Source organism: Prinia subflava, chromosome Z (genome assembly GCF_021018805.1).
Source record: "Prinia subflava isolate CZ2003 ecotype Zambia chromosome Z, Cam_Psub_1.2, whole genome shotgun sequence".
Taxonomy (NCBI): Eukaryota; Metazoa; Chordata; class Aves; order Passeriformes; family Cisticolidae; genus Prinia; species Prinia subflava.
Genome location: NC_086283.1, coordinates 54,602,164 through 54,624,424, shown reverse-complemented (window position 1 = coordinate 54,624,424; position 22,261 = coordinate 54,602,164). Strand labels below are relative to the sequence as shown.

Genomic DNA, 22,261 nt, shown 5'->3' with positions numbered 1-22,261 from the left:
AAAATTTATCATCTTTACTGATATCACAGAACTAGGGAACACTGTCTCACCAGCACACATACTAGTGAAAGTAGTTTTCTCCTGCTCTTTGGCCTTTGCCACCTTCTGACCCTTCTGTCATACAATCCCTACTCCCACTTCCCCAATATTCCCTGCTGAGGAGAGGGGATATGTGCCATCTAATTTTGGATATGTGATGTTTGTGTCTGGAGCCCTCACAGAAAGTGTGATGACCAAGTTGTGGGAGTTTTAATTCAGAAAGTAAGTGGAACAGGGACTTTAGTGTGAGCCTTTTTTCTTTCATCAAACCACTTTTCATAGAAAACTTATAGATCCTCCTTTTCCACATTTTTCAAGCACAGTTAACATTGTCTAAGGTTCAGAAGATACAAGGGTGAGGACTGACTAATAGCAATGTTACCACGTTATTTTCTAAGGCTACTGACGATAGATTGATGATGATGATGATGATGGTAGAGTATAGGAGACAGAGACCAGGTTTTGTCTTGTTGAGCAGTCATCTGAGCTGTCGGAGGCCCAAATGCTGACAGGCCTCAGCCAGCAAGCAAGTGTCCAGGTTCTGGGCCATCTTGAATTGACATAACAATTCATTGTTAGCAGGATCCAAACTAGCTGGATGCAAACAAGCTCAGATTTCCTTACATGCATTTGCAAAGGATGCTAACATGCTAATTGCAGAATAGCTCTAATGAGCATTAAAAAAAAAAAAAAAAAGAGTCCGTGTAAATTAGAATCTTCCCATCTTAACTAAATCAAAGTTAAAAAAAGAAATGGAGGGAGTCTTTATTGTGCTGTAAATATCAGCAGTTTTATTTTAACTCATAAAAGCAGTAGCAATAGCACTTGCTAGTCAGTCATTCGTGACTAGAATGTAAACAGTTTATGCTGGGGATAACTGCTAAATAGGTATATTGAACACCTACAGGGGTGTTGTGACCCTGCAGTATTTTTTCATGAAATAAAAAATGTTTACAAGTCAATGTGACTTTCAGTCTTGTTGTGAAAGATCTGAGAGTTGGGAGTAGGCTTTTTATGCCTATTATCTATTCTTCAGAGAATTATTTCATTTCTAGAAGCAGATGGTGATTTTTAAGCCCATTGCTATTTTTGTGCACTTTAAAAAAAGGAAAGAAGACCTAAAAATAGACCTAAGTTACCATTTCCAGAAAAAAAAATACGCTGTCAGCTCTTTACTCTGCTGTGCTGAAAACAAATCTGTCAGCAATTTCTTTGGGTTAAAGTATCTGAACACTGTGGGGGGAGCAATTTTCGTAGTTTTCTGGTGGATTTGTTTTTGGTTGGTTGGTGAGGTTTTTTTAAAGGAGGCATTTAAAGTGGTTTTATGACAGAGTCCATTTAATGCTCTACATATCAAAAAATTACCATCTCTTGTTATAAAAGACACTCTACCAAATTGATGAAACCTACACTCCAGTTAATGTTGTGGATCAACTGCATGCATTAGACTTTAAAGTCTGAATCAGTCTGAAATCAACATCTTCGGGTCTGCTGGAACAGACATTTAAAATCAGCCCATTTTCTGTAATTACCAAAATGAAAATGAGAGCGACAGTTATTCATGCAGAAGAAAAAAGCATTGGTAATGCCTCTGAGTCAAATACATCTCTTATGTTTGCCTTGTAATTTAATACATTTCTTGTATTAAAAATGTGGTTTGACAAACTTACTGAATGGGAAAGGAGTAAGACTTTTGGATTCCCTGTGCACCTACAGGTGATTGACATTACAAGAGACTGACAATACAGTGTTTTCAGAAGTATTTTCAGTATTAGATGATTTTGGCATAACTCTAAGCATAAGGATGAAATATAAGGGTTCAGGTAAAAGAATGTGGTATCTGTTATCTCTATATCACATGAATGTATTCTAAAAGGATGGATGCAGAAAACTAAAACCAGCTCTCTAAGGAAGGTATTTCATTTTAGTGATCTCAGTGTAAAATATTTTGGCTGGCAGTATTTGTATCTGAGGTACAGCTCCTTGGAATTAAATCCTGTGAAGTATTAATCTCTTTTGGAGATTGGCAATATCAGTAATTCTCCAGATCAATACTTTATCTTACTGATTAAGTGCTGTGTGTGCTCACTTCCTATCTGAGGTGCTCAGATAGATGGAATTGTGCATCATCACTGCTGAAGGCATCAACTCCCTTTCCTGAGGAGGCACCATAGTTTGGTTCTCATTTACAAATAAGTTACATGCTTACGGTATGGTTACCATGCTGTGTGGTATATTTTGTGAGAGTTCAGCATATGCTCCATAGCAGACCTTTCTTCAAGGCCCCTGAACTTCACTTGCAATGTTCAGTTGGAAAAGCTCTCTCTGTAGATACATCATCAGAAATTTTGGCAGTACTCCTGTTGGAATTACTCCTGGAGAAAATCTCTAGAGCGTGCAGGCTGTCTTGTAAAGGAAAGGTGGGAGAAAAGCCTCTGATACATGTTCTGTTGTAGTGCACTCAAGAATACACCTACTTCCTGTGTAGGGGCTGTACTGAAGACCTTGAACTCTGCCCTGACCTATGGCTTCAGCTTTCAGATACATCTCATGAGTGAGCCAAGCACGGAGTGCACAGTGCAGTATGAGATCCTACCCACAGGAGCCTGATGCTGCTTGCTACAAGGGCAGGTAGATTGTACATGCATGACATCAGCAAAGTGTGCTAGGGTCATGGAAGTGCTGTAGATTACAGACCGTTCCAAGGAATGGTCATATCTGGTAAGGTATATATATAGAAACTCTGGTATCATTTTGTTGCTCTGTGTTTCAGATTTATAACTGTGCAGTAATTGGTGCCACACACACCTGTGTTTGCTTATATTGTGGAACCACACTGTGGCCTGACCTGGGTCTGGCCCTGCACAGAACCCTACAACTGGGTGGGACAGACTGTAAGTTAGGGTGGGAATGGAAACTACATGGAAACAGGCTAATTTCTTTTTAGAGTGGTGAACTAGTAAAATTTTGTTCTAAGAAAACCTTTCTCTACCTTTTAATCTTGCACATGCTTGACATTTTTTGACCACAGTTATCATTGTCTCAGTATTATTCTAAGACTGATCCTGAACCTTCTTATCATCTTGCTTGTCCTCCAAACACGAATATTTCCGTTGTCTTTCCCTGCAGTAACAAATTAATTCCTTTTTCACACCAACTCTTTGATGAGTATTAAAAGCTTACCTTTCCTACACAGATTTGCTATCCCACAATCCTGAGATGAGAGAATCCGTGGGATGATGGAAAGTGTGAAAAAATGCCTGATGCTGCCAACAGGCATGTGATTAACTGTGATGCTTGTGCTAAGGCAACAAGCAGACTGATGCTTAATTCCACTGAGGGTTAACTTCCCTAGGCACAACCACATGGCCTGTGATGATTTTGAGATAAACTTTTGGTTATGCAGTCAGCCACTGTCTTTGCTGGAATTAAAGAAAAGGGGAAGATGAAGTATGAAACTGCTTTTGCATGGGAATATTGTCATTCAGATCATCTTAACCCGATGATGATCTTAGCAGAAAGAAGTCAGTAAACAAACAAACAAACAATTATGTTCTTGACGGCACCATTTGCTTTGCGAACATGAATATTTGGAAAGTTTCTACATTTTTCTCTTCAAGCTGATATGAAAGCTGAGGAAAATAATCAAAATCGAAGTTGAGGCTATTGAATTGCCCTAGCCTAGCTGAAGTCAACAAGATTTATATGTCTTAGCAGAATAGAAGGCAGGAGATTTACCTCCCTAAAAAAGAGGTACAAATATTGTGTTTTAAGGTTTAAAAAGGGGTCATCATTTGAAGAGAACAGGAAATAAGCAAAAATTAAACTACACAGACTTTATTGTATCTAGTGTTTTTTGTAAAAGGATGTAGACTGATGATGGGTATGTTGTTTTGTGTGTTTATCTGTGTGTATCTGTAAAAGCACAAGGATAAGTGCCTTTCAACAGCTCCAAGTCTCCATTATCTGTCAGTATCTCCAGGTGCATGTAAGTCATCTGAATCCTACAGCCTTAATTGCATAACACAGACATATTACAAAATATTACCACACCAAGATAATTTACATTATTTCATAACAAAAAGAAATACTATTACAGAACATTTTTACCCTTAAGGGAAAACTACTAATTATTTAAAACAATGTCTGTATGTGTGCTTGTGTTTGTTGTGTGGGGGTATATGAACCTTATTATGGAAAAACATAGGGGTGGATTAAAGCAGGATCCATGGGATACACCCCCAAGGTCAGAGGAGTTTCAACAGACAAAAACATCAGAAGCTATCCAGGAAGTACCAGCGTGGTTGATTATAGTGAGTTTATTTGGCTTATGTTGACCAGTTAAATCGAGGGGAAGGAAGCTCTTTTGGAGGGAAAGCAGTTGTATGAAAGATTGTCACAGTTGTGGTCAGGGGACTTTGGTGAAGAGCAGATATTTGGGCCTCCAAGTGGAATCCAGACACTGGTGTTAAACCTGCTTTCTCTAGACTGCAAGTGGATTGCTGGCTTCTGATACAAATTAATTCAGTTACCTGTCTCCTCTGTTCAGATCCATATTTGTTTCTTGCTGTAAGGCAATAGTACAATTACTTGGCTACTGCCTATGCTTTTCCTTGTTGGTGATTTTTTCAATGTATAAAATTTTGGTGGGGTTTTTTTCATGACAGGTGAGAAGACCTGTGTTCTTGTTCCTGCTTGTGTGATTGCTTCTATACTTCATTTAGTGACCAAAATGGACAACTCACCACCCTTCAGGTGGGTGTCCCAGTTTCCTATCCATGTAGGCTCATTTTTTCTTGCATGTGTTCATGCATGCCCCCCACCCACATCAGTGATTTGCTGGTCACTTATGCAATTTCAGTGGTTTTGAAAATTCAACCCTCTAGGCTGAAGTACCACTCAGGATGCTTTCCTGTAAAATAAAGACCTGTAGTACTTCAAGAAAAGAGATGAAGACTTAATGAAGATTATCCCATATCCAGTGTAAAACTCATATCACTTGCAGCTGTGCTGAAAAAGAAAGTGAAGAAAGTGGTGGCTATTATTTTTTTACATCAGCCTGACCCATGAGTGGAGTAGATGTGCACTGACATGTGTCAGACTCAGCCTCTTCTGGGGTTGATAGGAAGAACACCTGGCTCCTGTGTTTTAAGATAAGGGTTTGGACATGAATGAGGTCTCTTAATCAGCTTGATCAAGACAGTTTTAAGTCATTCTGGAGTGCAGAATCCAGCAAAGGTTCAAGTGTTTTCATGGACAGACCAAAGCTGAGCATTTTGGATTTTTTAGTTCTGAGGATTGTAACATGGATACAATTCTCTTGTTGTCTCTGAGAGTCAGAATTTGCATGAACAAACAGGATTTGCAAAATAGTGAGGTTTATACATACTTAGGCCCAATTCTTTTATAGAATAGGGCTTATTTCTCAATATCCTGGCTCCCCAGAGAAGTGGTCACAGCATCAAGCCTATCTGAGTTCAAAAGGTTTTAGGACAACGCTTTCAGGCACATGGTGTGATTTATTCTTGTGGTGTCCTACACAGGGCCAGGAATTGGACTTGATTGTACTGATGGGTCCCTTCCACCTCAGCACATTTTGTGATTCTATGATCCTAGTGGGATGAAATATGAACTTCAAAAGACTATCTTTAAAATGCAATGAACTCTGCTAGAAGATGACAGTGATGGCTGGTGTACTGATGGGAGATGTAGCACATTGTGGCAATGGACCCTCAAGATTTTTAAGTCAAAACATACATCTGGTCTAAAAAATAATTTCTCAAGGTGCCTTTTATTCTTCTCTCAGAATTCTACATTAATACAGTGAAACTAAAAAATAAACCCCAAAAAACCAAGCTGACAAAGAAACCCCTACAAACGATACTTGGGATCTTCTGTCCCTTTTGGGATCTTCTGTCCCTCTTGGGACCTTTTATCTTCTGCCATTCTTGGGACCTTTTATCTCCTTCTTGGAACACCAGCATGAGGGAGTGTTCTCAGAGGGCAAACCAGGGTCCGGAGGACAGGCAAGAGGACACTGTCCGCAATCTCCTTTTCATGGTTCCACTGCCTTAAATTCTCACCTGCTGAGCTGGAACGAGGGAGTTAGCTTGATGGAATGGAAACTTCACGGTTAGTCAGAGGAATTCCCCTCACAGGTCAGGAAGTCCCTTCTTGGTCTGGTGTCATAAGGCAACTTGGGAGCAAATATGTGCTCTGCTGCCATCTTTCTCCTCCAGCTGAATTGTCTGTTGAGAAAGGGGCCTTTATGGTATGTAGATTTGGCCTAGAGCTTAGCAAGGGACACTAGCAATCAGGCTACACAAGATGTTTCTGAGCTTGCTGTTGCATTGCATATGCAAAAAAGGTTAATACTTCACCCCAGGATGACAAGACTTAATTACTGTATGCCATTTGAGGCTTTCTAATTCAAAGAAAACTGGTAAGTACTGCTTTAGCAAGGCTGTCCTGGGAAATAGTCTGTGCTTGTGCTCATTTACCTGTTTCTGCATAACACGGGTTTCTTGTGAAACACTTCAGAAGATGTTATTATAGAAGTGCATGACTGAAAGTTCTGCATAATTTTGTGACAGCTAGCACCATCCAACTATTTTCTCCATCTCTGATATATATCCTACAGCCATTGCTACCTTGTGGGTCCCCATATATCCTCCCTCCCAAATCTCCTTGCAGGTGACCCCATGTCTCAGCTACCTGCAAGACAATATTTGACTGTTTGTCCACTCAGAAGACAGGGAGCTTCCATCTGTCTGACTGTACAGGACATTTTCACTTGATAGAGGTGGATCCGAGTTGTAACTTGGTCTGACCTGTTTGTCTTTCAAGCCTGGTGTATCACATCTGTCTTTCTTAGCTTACCGTAAACACAAGCATACCTCTGCTTGTGGAGATAGGAGGGAAGACAAAACTCCAGGACTGATTAAGTTACCCAGAGCTAATAACAGAGAAGTCTTTATAAAGAACTTGCAGTTGTAACTGCAGCTGGTAGTCAGCTGGACCTTATTTGTGAGTGATTGAAGGGAGCTAGAGATGCAGCAGCTGAGAAGGGTCTTGCTTATATGGCACATATGATGTGCCAGCATGTACCCACTTCCTCTGAGTAGGCTTCCCTTACAGTAGTCTTTGAACTGACTTGTAGGGCTGCACTTGTCAACTGTTTCAATAATCAAATAGATTATACCTTTTCATACAATTGTTTATATTATCAGTTTTCATCCTTGAAAATGAGACTATAATAGGTATGTATATTAAAAAATGTCCTGTAATATACTGGCTGTCTGGGGCAATGCCTATGTCTATTTAATAGCTCTTAAGTCAGAATTTGCACGAACTATGCTGTTCTTTTGTTATCCAGCCCTTTTATATTGGAATTATGATGAACTCACAGCTAAAGTTTACTCCCCAGATTATAAAAAGGGTGAAAATAGTTCTTGTGCCAGTTTGCAGCTGTATGTTACTAGGCTTCTATTACTGGTATAGGGTAGCATAGCTACTTTAGATAGACCCATTTGTGCTTATATGCTAAGCAAACACTGTTTCACAGAACATTTTTATTAAACTTTAAAAGGGTTCTCTGTTGTCATTGTTCCTCAGTTGCAGCCTCTCTGCACAACTCACCAATGCCACAAGCAGCTCTAGACTGTGTGGCATTGCTTAAGCTGCTAGCAGTACCCTGAAGAGTATCCTGTGCAGTACACTTAGTGGTTGGGTGTCTCTTTTTATATATATTATACCTCTTCAACTTAGGTATATATATTTATACCTCTTCTTCTTAGATAAAGGGTCTGTTTAAACAGTATAAAGGCTCTGTGGGACGTAGTATTTTATAGTTTTAGCAGATATCAGTGGCTTTAATATCTGGAATAGCTTAATTACCATTGAAAATGTCGTACCTTAAACACCTTAAATTTAGCACTGAAATTTTCAAAAGAATGGGCACAAGCGTTCTTTGGGTGAGCACTAAGTGAGTATGTACTGAGGTGATGATTACAGAAAGGAATGATGTGTAGTTCTATGAAATACATGTGCAAAAACATTTATGTATGTGTAGAATATCTCTATTACATATAGGCATTAATATGTAATTAATGTAGTCACATAGATACCTGTGTGCTTATCATACCCTCATGTATGGAGCATACTTTAAATGTTTTTTATGAAAAGAAGACAGCCTCTGTGTCAGACTTTTCAAGTATCTCATTAGGACCAGGAAGTGAATTTGGTCATAATGTGTGACCTGTCTAGTGGAATTGCTGAGCCCAACATCTTCCATCAACACCAAGGCTGGCAATACCAGAGTCATTCTAGCCTTGGAGAGCAGCTCTGCCAGTGTGGCACAGCCCTGCCTCTGGGGCTGGAAGAACAATGTAATTCCCATCATTATCCTTTTGGGCTTGTCTGCTTGAGAAGGATGCCCAGCAGTGATGCATTTCAGTCAGGAACTGATTTACCTAATGTGGCTGGATTGGAACAGCAGAGACGTTGTGTGTTTGAGTTACTAAGTTCCAGCTACTGGGCTTCACCTTGACATTTCTCTGACTTGGGCAAATCACTTAACATTTAGCATTTGTAATCATGATGTCAGTTTATTTTTACTGAAATTATAGCCTCAGCAAAACCCCAGTGCATAATCTGAAAGTTGGACTGTCATTTTCAGAGAAAGCATCCTTTTGTCCATGGTAAATATGGAATACAGAATTTCTGAGTTGTCAGTTTGCTTTTTCAGTCATCATTGCTTCTTTGTACTCATGTAGTCTCACAATTAATAAAATTATACTCCTGTTCTTTATCCTCCTTCTCAGAAAGAAGGATGATCAGGAAATTGGGGAAGAATTGGTGAAGAACACAGGGAAAAATCCCTACCTTTGACTTGAATCAGTGGCATAACTATCTAGTTTGAATTTGTAGATTCTTGCTTAAAAATAGAGCCTGGGTGTAGTGGTGGTGGTACTTTCTGAAAGTAGAGTCTGTACTTCCTAAAAATAAAGTTAATTTATCAGTGTAAGCATGATGGAGTACCAGCATGTAATCTCCTTCAGTGGAATTCAGAACTCCTTGTCATCGGTCAGGATGAAGTTGTGAAACCCTGACAAGTGGATATTTTTAGCAGATTTCAGTAAAACAGATTCTTGTAAAACTGAATTTTGCCCTGTCTGACAGGGCATTTTGTCTTTGTCCTCTATCATGTTGTTTGAAAGACAGAATGCAGAAAATAAACTGGTTTGGTTTTTTGTGACACTATTGAATGACAAAAGTCGAATGGAATTCCAAATGCACTGAGATAGTATTAATTGTACATGCACAATATTCTGGCTTGTGTTAGTTATTCAAAATGTTTCCTTCTCTGAAAAGGCTAACACTGAAAAATTTGTATTATGCAAAAACTTATGCATGATTTGACTTCATGTGACTTGACAAACTGTGGAAATAGTTAACCACCCACTTGATAGGATGGGAACTTTCTTCTGCTTTGTTTTATTCCCCAGAATTCAAAAGCACCTTAAGATCTGAAAGTTAATTTATATGACTTCTGACAGGACAAAATGAGTAGAGGCACAGGATAGATCTTAGATTTGTCACCTCATTTCTTTCAGCTCCTCCTCGTGTCTTTCTCAACAATAGTGTTGTTCATATCAGTCAAGCTGGATTTATCTGTGATTATGCACTTAAGTTCTCTTAATAGAAAGATTTTGTTGTTGTTGTTGTACTTGACAAGATCATATAATTTCTGGACTTGGTCTGTGTGGCACAGTGTATCATAAATGACCCATGCAAAACCTGTGTTGCAGTGCTAAAAGCTTCCCATACCTGTAACAACTTGCTTCAAGCATGTTAAAGCAGTCAGCAGTACAAACTGGCCTTCAGCTGGTTCCCCAGAATGGAATATTTTGCAGTGGTTTTGTTATTGAAATGTGATTCATCAGGGTTTTACTGATAAATCTTTAGCAAGACGCTGTCCCGGTGTTGCTGCTGACTAGCATGGTGTACTGCCCTTGGCTCGACCTGACCCTGCAGTGACCCAGTGTGTCTTAAAGAGGAAGACAGAGTCATGCAGCAGCTGATGCTGTGTGATACCTGGGAGTCTTTTCTGAAACCAAACCTAGGCTAGTTTTCAGTTTTGAAGGAGATTTTGCTCTAGCAGCAGAAGCATTTTGGAAACAGGGGAGTCCATGAATGTAGTTGTTCTTTGCCTTCCTACTGTTAAGTGAGATTAACTTGAAGGCAGGGGAACTGCTGATTCTGCCTTAGCCTGTGTTCCAGAGCAGACAGTACTGGTTCCTGAATGTTCTCTGTCTCTGAGGCAGTAGTGCAGGCAGACTTTTGGGTTACCAGTGTGCTGGAAAACTGTACGTCAAAGCTGATGTACTGGCAATGGTTTAAAACTGAAGCCTGGTCATCCATGAGTTCTCTGAAAATCAGGGTTGCTTTGATTGCTCTTGTGACAGAGAGCAAGATTTTTCTTTTTATTGCCGACTCTGTAGTTCAAAAAAATCAATATTTTCTTCAAATAGAAACTCTTAATTTACCACAACACAGAAAATGGTATTTTTCTAAAGATGTCTTACAAAACCATTGAGCTGTGGCTTGTGGCCTTAAAGTCTAGGCTTTTATTTCCTCTAAATATACTCTGTTCTGTTTTCTATGTGTCTGTCATGTTGAATAAGTAACAGGCAGTGGGCACAGAACCAGGACTTGTGTCCCATGTATCATGTAAAACAAAACAGGCAGCTCTTTCTATGGTGAGGCTAGGATGCCATCAGTCGCTTTTTCTGCAGTCACAGAGCTGGAATGGAGGTGACAGAACCTGAGATAGAGCTGCAGCTTCTAACACAAGATGTGCTAATTGTTTCTTCCTACATATAATGTTGTAGTTTAAATTTTGGGGGGGATCTCGGGGAGGGTTCCCCGGGAGCCCCCCGGGTCCTAGGGTCGTGGGTGTTCCCGTGCTGGCAGGCAAAGAGACTCCAGACGGCTGCTGAGGTGCTGATGGGATGAGGGTTTATTCAGTGAGGGAGAGAGGAAGGGAAGGGGGGAGAGGGAGAAGGGGAGAGGGATGGGGAGAGAGCAGTCTCTAGAGACCACCAGGGCAAAAGAGGAGGAGACCTCCCCGTTTGCACCCTTAACACCGAGGTTCAAAGGGGCGCGGTAACATTCCCCAGCCAATGAGGTTACAGATACACGATACTGCAGGGAGGGTACAGACTTGGGATAAACCATACATTTTCCAGGGGTGAACTAGAGTATACCGTTTCCATAAAATGCAATTTCACAATATGATATATACTATTCTGGTGCCTGCTCTGTAAAGCAGCCTCACCTTTAAAATTCCTTGTTGCCCTGCCTCAGGTTCCTCCTGAGTCATCCTGTAGTCTCCCTTCTCTGTTCCCTTCTTTGCTGTTCTTTACCAGTGCAGCATTCTCTCCCATCATGTCCAGGGTCCTCCTGGTCTGCCTGACCAGGCACTACAGCTCTGCTCAGCATTGGCACGGACACTGGTACGCTCAGGTCTGCCACCTTCCCTTTTTCTGAGCAGTGCTTCGGCCTCTGAGCAGTCACACAGACTTGGCACTGAGTGCTCCCTCAGCAAGTTTGCTTGTTGGACACCAAGCTGTGTGATGCAGTCACATGGGAGGGAAGGGATGTCATCCACAGGGACCTGGACATGTTTCAGAGCTGGGCCTGTGTGAATCTCATGAAATTTAACAAAGCAAAGTGCAAGGTCCTAAGCCTGGGTAATGGCAGTCCCAGACACAGGTACAAGTTGAGTGAAGTGAATGAGAGCAGCCTGGAGAGAAGGACTTGTGGTGTTGATTGGTGAATCCAGCTACATCCTGGGCTGTATCAAAAGAGGTATGACCAGCAGGTCAAGCGAGGTGAGTCTTCCCCCCTGCTTGTCTCCAGTGGCACCCCACTTGGAACACTGTGTGCAGTTCTGGTGCCACCAAGATAAGAAGGACACAGAACTGCTGGAGGAAGTCTAGGGGAGGCCATGAAGTTGCTAATGGCACCTTCCCTATGAAGACAGGCAGAGGAAGTTGGAGAAGAATGTTCACTATGGAGAAGAGAAAGTTGCATGGAGACCTCATGGCAACATTCCAGTACCTGAAGGGAGCCTACAGGGAAGCCAGAGAGGGACTCTTCTTCAGGATCTGTAGTAACAGGACAAGGGGGAGTGGCTTCTAGCTGAAAGAGAGTAGGTTTAGATTAGATATTAGGAAGAAATTCTTAACTGTGAGCATGGTGAGACTCTATTACAGGCTGTCTAGAGAAGCTGTGGATCCCATCCCTGGAAGTGTTCACAGCCAGACTGGACAAGACTCTGAAGAACCTGGTCTAATAAGAGGCATCCCTGCTCCTGTCAGAGAGGTTGGAACTAGATGTTCTTTAAGGTCCCTTCCAACCCAAGCCATTCTGTGATTCTATGACATTCAAGTGCTCATAGGGGCCAGTGGCTAATCACTGGCTTGCTCCACCTGTGTGCTTTGTATCTGTGTACTGTGTATGGGAGACAGAGAGAGAACAGAATCCTGTGAGTCAGTTAGCTGAGTCGTACAGTTTTCTAGCCTGACATCTCAGCAGCAGTAGATTTGAATAATTCACCAAAGTAATGGTACTACTGCAATTAAAAGGATTATTTGCAAAAGCTCTCTTAGATTGTTTTGGATCACACTTCTGAGAATACATTAGAAGGTTTATTTCATGCTACACCTTCAGTAATTCAGGGCTTATTTTATCTAAATGTTGTGGCCTATCTGTTCAAAAGCATGATTTGGCAGCTCTCAAAGTTGGTGTGCCAAACTTTTCCAAATTTGGAATTGAACAGCTATTGCTTTATGGCGGATCAGGGAATACCTTGCAGACGGGACTGGTAGTGGTTAGTGAACCCCTGAACAGTGACCCATGTGCTCCTTTCCACCTCTGCTGTTCATGCTGTCATCTGCTGGTTCTGGCAGATAAGAAAATAACTGGCTCTTTTGCAAGAAAAATGCATTTTGTACATGTCTAAAGAAATCAAGTCTTGTGATCTCATCTGCCAACAACAGGTTGAATGTAATGGTTTAGAGGAAATTCTGCAAGATTTTTTAAAAAGATTAAATTCTTTTCAGATTACATTAAAATTAGGTACCTCTTGAAATGAAGAAGTACAGTTGATTATTTTCTTTCTAGTTTGTCCTTGCTAAATACCTAGAGGGTAGTATTTCAGTGAGACTTAACTAGATCTCTTTCAAAATGCAGCTGTTGATCTTTCCCTCTTTAGGTTTCTTTCGCCTAAGAAGTGAGTGCCACTTCTCAGATGTTTTCTGTTTTGATTCTTAAACACTGTGATAAATGTTAGGGTCTGTTAAGTTTCAACTTTCTATTTTTATCCATTAGTAAACACTACACCAGATGTGGGTGTGAAGGACCCTGAGAAGCTGAGGGAGTTCTGCTTTTATTCAACAATTTTAGCTTTCATAACTGAGCATTTCAGCTCATTTTGTAGGGTTGTGTATGTGCTGTTTTGGGGTTTTTTAAGAGTTGAGAAAAACAGGCTTACGCAACTTAGTTTGCATAAGTGCAGTGAGTCATTCATATTTTATTTTTGCATGCTTTTCTGTGTGTGTGTGTTGTATTGCTTTATATAACCTGTCTTTGAGAAAGTACTACTGTGAATGCTAAGAATATATTTCTCCTATAAAATAAAAAAAGAAATATGCCTGTTAGGAAGGTTGCTGCTTCTTGGTGGTGTCTCCTCATGGATACTTTTAGCCAGGAGGGCATTTTGGTGATTCTTCCTAAGGCTGTGGTTCTCCAGTGGCAAAGTTTATGATGTGTAAAGAGAGGGCCAGGTAGCTCTATGCTTCCCATTTTGTGAGCAGAGGTGAGAGTAACTCCATATGTTAATGGTGATTTTACATATATGTATGTATATGTATGGAGAGAGAGAGAAAGAGAGAGATACATGTGAGTTTCAAATGTGTGTAGTCCTTTCAGCAACTGCAGCTTCTGCTTCCTACCACCTAGGGAAGAGTGGAGCTTCCCAAGCAGTGTACCTCTGTGTATTGCTGAAATAAATTTGAGGCTTAAATCCTTCACATAGCTATCAAACAGGCATCCTTCAACAGGCTTGCTTACAAAGAAGCTGGAAGGCTTCATCTTTTTTGACACAGCTTCTCTGCTCTTTATGATCATGTTATGTGCCATGAACATCTGGCTGCAGAGAGTCTATTGTTTGGAATGCTGTTACAAGTATTAAGTATCAGTACTCTTTAAGTGCTAGAATTGTTATTTTATCTTGTGATTATATGTTTCAGTTGTGTTTTTCTTTGATGTCTGATGGATGATGGTGTGACTGTGGCATGGAACTCACTGTTAGTTTTCCCAGAAAGAGGAATTTCGCTCATGGTGCAGAGGTGGGTGCACAGGTCTTTCTGCCCCATGGCTCCTCTGAGCGTTGCCACATTTCTCCCCATCTCTCTGCTGTACCACCATGTTTCCTGATAAGATGTGTATTCTCTCTGTGCATGCCAGAAATCCCCGCTGGCATCGGAAGTTCTCTGCAACAGCTTCATGCTGATTACCTCCATGCACACTCAGAAATCCCTCCACTCTGCTCTACTGCCCTGTGTTTTACCAAATCAGATTGAGGACTTCTTTCTTCCTATGACCCAATTTTTACTTCCATTGACACACATCACAGTTTTTATTTGATTTCAGTGCTGTCCTACATTTGATGCAAGCAGCACTGTTCTTTCTTATGGTAACATTTTAATGGCTCCAGTAATCACTAAAACAGAAAAACTGTGTTTGCTGTCCAATACAGAAATGTTTGCAGCTGCAAAATAAGGAAGTTGCAAAATAAGTATCCTTCTACTATCTAGCTAGCAGATAAGAAGTATCTGGGGTCCACAGAAGTGCCGTGAAACATGAGGGTACTGATCTGAATTGTCTATGGTAGTGTAAAATGAACATTATACATGAGAATAAAAATTTAATTGGAATCGTAGAGTGGTTAGAGTTGGAAGGGATGATAAGATCATCTGGTTCCAATTCCCCCTTCCATGGGCAGGGACCCCCTCCACTAGACTAGGTTGCTCAGAGCCCAATTCAGCCAGATCTTGACTATTTCTAGGGATGAATAACCCAGAACTTCTCTGGGCAACCTGTTCCAGTGCCTCATCACTTTCACAGTAAAGAATTTCTTCATAATATCTAATCTCAGTCTACCCTCCTTCATCCTTAGGCCATCATTTCCCTTTGTCCTTTTACTAAATGCCTTTGTGGAAAGACCCTCTCCAGCCTTCCTGTAGGCCCCCTTTAGGTACTTGAAGTCTGCTGTAAGGTCTCCCCTCCCCTCCCCTCCTCTCCCCTCCCCTCCTCTCCCCTCCCCTCCCCTCCCCTCTCCTCCCCTCCCCTTGTCTTGCCAGAAGGTGAATGTCTACTTGCATTAAAGGGTGGTCCTCTAAGACTGAGTAGAGTGCACTTGTGTGCACTCTAGACACAAAGATAAAAGACTAGAGAATTGGGGTGGGCTGAGCACACAAGAGATCATATGCTCTATTCAGAGAAATATATCCTCTTTCTTAAAAGTCATTGAAGCTTGAGTTGAAATTAAACATTTGCTTCCTGCTAATGCCATTTTGCAGATTTTTTTCACATACTTTAGTGAAGAATCAAAGATTTTACTACTTACAGAAAGAAATAATTAACAGGCAGAGCATTAAAGGAAAGAATTAAAGCTTTACAAGGCTCAGATTAAAACCAGTCTCTAGAACTAAATTTTTAGCAACTGGGTTTTAGAAATTTCACAGAAATTCATCCAAAACAAGTTAGCTTTCAATAACCATGATAGGAGGAATAATTGCAGTGTAAGTAACTCGTATGATGCCTGGAATAGAAGTATGGGTTACAGCTTCACTGAGCTGTACTGATGTAAGACATCACTACTCTGCCTTATTGCAGATAAAGTAAATTGCCCCTCATCCTGCCGAAGTCAAAGGAGTCATCCTGCTCATGGCCACAAGTTTGTTCTGAGCTTGTCTGAACTTTGTCAGTGATATGTTATCTCTGCATAAACTAGAAGGTTGGTTAAGCTTTTTAATACATTCTGTACTTACTGACTTGCCTTTGCCTTCTCCTCATTTGAATGGATTTTTTTTAAGATTGCCTTTTAAATGGCTGGAAAACTAACTCAACCTATTTTGGATATCAGTGAATTGAAATTTATATGAAACAGTATGTCCTTCATCTTAACTAACTACCTTGAGCAAGTCATTGCTACTGTTTTTAAAAGTATGGCCAACAAGCCGTAGCAGAACAGCATGGGGATTGGTTCATTGCTAAAGTTTATTTATAAAGCTTATTTGGAAAACTTCCAGAGAATCATGGACAATATCCTATCAGAATTTAGGAGAAGAACATTGTTTTCCGTATTCTTTGGGTGGATTTTTGGCACTAATGTAGCCTGGGATGCAGAAGCCACCCCATGCCAAGCTCCTGCGAGGTTATCAGATTACAGCAACAACATATTGGGAAGCAGGTATTCAATCTTACCAGCCTTGCTGTGGGTCACAGGAACAGGCCTGAAATATGGCATATGAAAAATCCTTTTTAGAGGTATGTGTGAGGGCAAAAATAAACTTCAGAGACCTATTATTGGAGACTTCTTGAACCATTTATTTTTATTTGTGGGCCAAATACTGTAGTAATTAAGTGGGGAAATGAAGGGAATGTGCTTTGCTTTTAGTGGAAATTAACATTGGTTTTCTCCAGGCATTCAATCACTTAACTCAGTTGTCTTTTTATATTATTCAAATGTGATACACATTAGTTAAACATAAGTGGTTGAAGAATCTTGTTGCAGAATGCCTCTTGAGAGAGAAGTATGTTATAAACATTTCTACTAATGGAATATTTATGTTAATGTAAATTAACTCCATAGGGGTGGCAAACCCTTTGAAAGGTGAATGTGATGTTCCTGTTGCACGGTGATGCTTTTATTATTTTGTTACTTGTACAGCACAAGGAATGGTGTACCAGCTTCTGCTCTAGCCATCAAGGAATTTTCAAATGCAGATTTGGTGACCCTCAAGAATGAAGGCCTGTCACACAAGGGAAATATTATGCAGAATTTGTATGATGCTGAAGACAGGAAGGATGTTTTGAAGAAATAATTGAAAGAACCATGATCTCAGAAAAAAATGCAAAATTAACTGAATCTATGGGAGAGTAGAGCAAAACAAAGAGCTACAGCTAGCAGGTAACAGATTTACTGAGACTGATAGAGATAGTGATCATTTTGAAGTGATCAGTTGCCAAGAATATTAGGGATAAGGACCTAAGAATGACAAGAAAGACTACTGTGATTGTCATCTCTATTTTCTGTAATTCAAGGTGTTAACATTTCCTTAGAGGTATGAGGTCTGACAAAAGCTGAAGGGATGCAGGAGACTGGTAGCAGACCTCACCTGGAAAAGCATTTCTATTTTTATAGGTGGATTCAAGACGCAAACAACTTTCCAGGGAGTGGAAGCAATGGCTTTGTGATCCCCTCTGGATAACCTGTCTGCAATGTCTCAGTTTTTGTATTTTCATATGTATATATAAATAAAAATATATGCATGTGGACGTACTGCACACCTGAATCCTGCTGGGAGGGAAGGGTTGGGCAGAACAGCTTTAGGGATGGTGGAATGGAAGATGGTTACACCATCCTTTGGAAGATATTGCAGCAGGTAAGAGAGCCATGGTGGTTTTAATAGTCTCCAACACTGTTCCTCTGCTCTTGTGCATAAGAAGAAACAGAAGCTTTGGAGTTAGGGAAAGGCAAAGTCCAGTGAAGTTGTGCCCATGGTCTCTGAGCACATGGATTTATCTAGCTGCCTGTTTTGAAGTTAACTTGCAAATGTAAGAACAACCTGCTAAAACCCCTTACATTCTTCAGATATTTTATTTGCTTGTTTGTTTTTGCTGTATGCAAATTTTTTATTAAAATTTTTTATATTGCACAAAGTGCTCTATCAGCTGTGCTCTATTAATTCAGGAATGGCTGTGATAAGATCTAGTTCTTTGCAAAGAATTTGCTATGCCACATCTCCCAAATGGGATCAGATTACAAAGACAGTTCAGCTCCCAGTTAGGCTCTTCAGTGAAGTGGTTAGATTTTTGACAGCACTCAGCATCCAGTGAGTCTGGTGTTCATTTTCAGGAATGGGAGCTGGTGAGCTCTTCTGAAAATGTAACCTTTTGTACTTAAATATTTGTGTGTTTTCTCCCAATCCCATTTTCCATGAAGTTATGTGATGTTTTTGCATTGCTATTTTCGGAGTTTGTTTCCTTTTAAATAGTTCTGCGAGAGTCCCACTGCATTTCTGTGCAATGGGATTTTCATATTTTTGCGGTTATTTGTTCATATTTTTGTGATTTTCATTATATTTAAACCCCAAGTGTTCACAAATAAGTACACAAAAGAAACCACAAATACGATGATGAGTTATACAGTAGTGATAACTCCAAGTACAAATACTAAATTTAAAATGTAAGTTGTTATTTGTATAGCCAATTAACATGAATGAGTGATGAATCACAGTAAATCCACAAACACATGCTGAACTGGGATTTTTGCACATGTAAATCCATTTGCCTTAACGCCTTGTTCCTTGGATAAATATGGCAGTTTTATGTGACTTACATCTTTCCAAGAACTACAGATGACTTTCTTGCAATGGAAATCAGTGTAGTGGCCCAACCCACATTCAAGAACAATCTGGAAGAGAGGATTATTTAAAGATCCTCTTGGTTTCAGGTATTATGGAAGTTGTTAGCTTCCAATTTTTGATGAATACCTGTGAATACTTTAAAAAATGTACATCGTATGGCCAGATTGGTATGCTAATGATGCCAGACAAGTCCAAGATACCTCTAATTCATTGTCACCAGTGTCATCTTACTTATCGAATGGTCTCTGTTGTTGTCTTTCCACACAATCTTCACCCTGACAGCTCTGCTTCCAGTTTTTGTGGTCCACTCCATGTCTCTGGCATTGATGCTGCACATCTCTCCGGTTCTCCCTACACAGTGATGCCATTTGTGAGATTCTCATTCCTGCACTTCCCAAAGACCTGCTTTCTATACTGTGCCAAAAAGGCACTCATTGCTGCATTAAGTGTTCTCAGCAAGAAAAACCAGTCATGCTTTCTTTTGTTCCATTCTCCTTCATCATGTCAGCTCTCTGACTTTCATCACATTATCTTTGTTCTCCCTCTGTATGTCAAGTTGACTTCTGCAGTTTGGATGTGTTCCTGGATAAGTAGCAACTCTTCCTTGCCACTGTAGCATGTCCGGTGTGTTCTGGAGCCTTAGTTTTGATATAGGTAGTGATTAATAGTTGCAACAATTCATAAACTGCTACTGGTCTGTGTCGGGTGTCTTAGTGCTCTCTGTCTAAGTCTTAAAAATCACTACCCAGGCAGTAAGCATGGTCATCCTGCAAACAAAGTGAAGGTGAGCAATGAGCTGTGACCTCTTTTCTCTAAACTATTTTTTAAGTGTTACCTCATCTTCCCATGCCACCCCCTTCATGTTACTCACATACTCATTGCCTTCTTGGGCTGACTCTGAGCTCAGTGTGCCAGGGACTCTTTTATGCTGGTATTTACTGCTATACACTATTAGAACAGTGTTCTGTAGTTCGTGTCCTTGCAGCATTCCTGCTTGTGATGTTAATGGATTGCTATTCAGGATAAAATAATGGCAAAGGTGGCATAAGATGGAGAGGCGTGGAAGCATTATGCTGATCTTTGTTCCCTGGGACTGGTCCCTGGTGTAATCAACATAAAGGGGTGGGTGGGATACAGGTGGGACAAGGGTCTTCAGTTGTCCTGTCCACAGATGAGCTCTCTCTGTTTCATGTCTGTTGGAAGGATTTCCTTCCTCAGAACAGGCTGTCTGTCTGGCCCCTTTTACAGACACTTAGATCAGTTTCAGCACATGAACAAAGCAAAGGTCTGGTTGCATGGATCTGAGGCAGAGGCAGCAGTGCATAACTCCAGCAGAAAGTTAACCTTTTCTTCCACTCTTCTTCTCCCTTTCCCCCTCCTCCTCCTGAACCCTGCAGAGAGATTAGCAACTGTAAGACTGTAAATTCTCCAAGTACAGATAGTAAACCTCCCATTCCCTCCCCAAGAGGACTTATATGCTGACAACAGCCTCATTCAATCTGACACCTGCTTCACTTTTAAACAGGCCCCTATAAATAGAGTAAATAGAGTAACCCTAGGTGGCATTGCAAAATATTATGGAAAACATGGCTTACAACCCTGAGAAAAGGGAGGAGTAGAGAGAGTGGGGGTGGGCAAAAAGACACTATCTACCATAAAAACCTGGCAGCTTCATGCAAGTGCTGTTGCTTTTAATTTAAATGCTCATTTCTTATTCTATTTTCAGATCCTCTCTGGGATTTTAGGAATGTTGAGACGTGCTGGTTATAAAGCCCTAAGTACAAAATGGTCACGGATGGCTGGAATGAGGCATGTTCTAATGGAAACAAATCACTTGTCAGTAAGCAGCCTTCAAACTTTTGAACAAAAGCTCAAAAGGGTCAGGGAAAAGACATGTTTGTTGATTTAAAATGGCTGGATGCAGGTCATCAGGAAGGCATAGGCTTCAATATTCTTGAGGTAACTCTTCAGTTCTGTGAGCTTTAAACAAGGTTAAATACTTTGATGGCAACCACAAATGGAATGAGGAACCTAAATTAAACAGAAAGCTCACACATTATAAAGTGAAGTGTGCATAATTCCGAAATGTAAAGCATGTACACCACTGCAAAACAGCCATAGAATGGAGCTCAGCTGTGGGAACTACATTTAGGTATACAGACATGGCTGTTTGTGATGAAGACTATGCTGTATCTACTGAGATTTAGAAGGGTAACCAGTGTTCCTGTGGATGTCTGCGATTCATTGATATTTTAGTTAAAATAGCGTAAATTAACTTTATAGTGATTTGATGATAAATCCGAATGCCAACTCTGTTTATTCACATTTCTGTAGGTATTAACTCTAAGTACAATTCTTCATAGCAGTAGTTAATTTCTTATATTTGCTTGCAAAACCCATAATGAGGTTCATGACCCCTAGAACAACTATAATGAGGGATCATCTCTTCTTTTTCCTGTGTAATATTTTGTGTTGCTCTGTGAAACGAAAAATGTTGCTGTATAATAAATTGTATAAGGTGGATGAATTAGAGTCCTTGTGGAACATCATCTTGAATCTCCTAATTCTTCTGTAGCTTGGTTTCATAAGAAACTGATGCTTATGCAATCTTTCTTTATGATAAGTCTGTCTGTCTGCTATTTGGCCTCACAAGCAGTTTCTGAACTTCTTCAGTCTTCAGCTGGATTTGAAGAGTGTTTGCAATGATTATGTTTTAACTAGATTTGTGGAAACTGCTCTCTGTCTCGAAGAAGAGAGACAGACACAGTACCTCTGCAAAGAGGAGGGCAGGTAAAGAAATTGTTAGCAGTCAACATGGGGCTCCTTGGAACTGTACACACAGTTTTGTGTGTAAAGGAGCGCAGTGGGGGCTGATGAGGCAGGCTTGGGCACAGCTGACTGGGGAAAGAAATCTGAAGGGACAAAGGTTTGACTTCCATTAGTAACCAGGTTTCATTTTAGTGTTCATGGAATGATTTCATTTTCATATGGAAAACAGCAGCAGGAGAAAAAGGAATGACTCTGTGTTGTAAAATGGTATCTTTAAGCTTCGAAGTGCAGGGCAGTCTTTTGGTGTTTCTGAGGTTTACTCTGCTAAGTAAACATTATTCTGCTTTCAAAGGGAAGAAACTGAGACACTTTCTTCACAGAGTTTTGAGTTGCACAAAGGCACCAAATGAATCAGCAGCAACCAAGTATAGCATACATTTAGATGGCTTAGAATTGTTTAACCATTTAGGTTGGAAAAGACCCTTAAGATCATCAAGCCCAAACATAGTCCTTACACTGCTAAGCCCACCTGTAGATCATGCCCCTAAGCACCATATCTACACATCTTTTAAACACCTCCAGCAATGGTGGTGATTTAACCACTTCCTGGACAACCAGTTCCGACTTTGATAGCCCTTCTGCTAGAGACATTTTTTCCCATATCCAATCTCTCCCCAAAATGAGGTGCAGCTTGAAGCTATTTCTCATCCTGCCACTTACAATCTGTGAAAGAG

At 40.5% G+C, this 22,261-nt stretch overlaps 1 long non-coding RNA gene across 1 annotated transcript in view; it reads left to right on the top strand.

The window, feature by feature from the left end:
- Positions 1-21,279, top strand: part of LOC134563627 (uncharacterized) — a 30,237-nt gene extending 8,958 nt beyond the window's left edge. The window contains exon 2 of the long non-coding RNA XR_010083401.1: positions 20,485-21,279. This is a non-coding gene — a long non-coding RNA (uncharacterized LOC134563627). The remainder of the gene's footprint in view (positions 1-20,484) is intronic.
- The last annotated feature ends 982 nt before the right edge of the window (positions 21,280-22,261 follow it).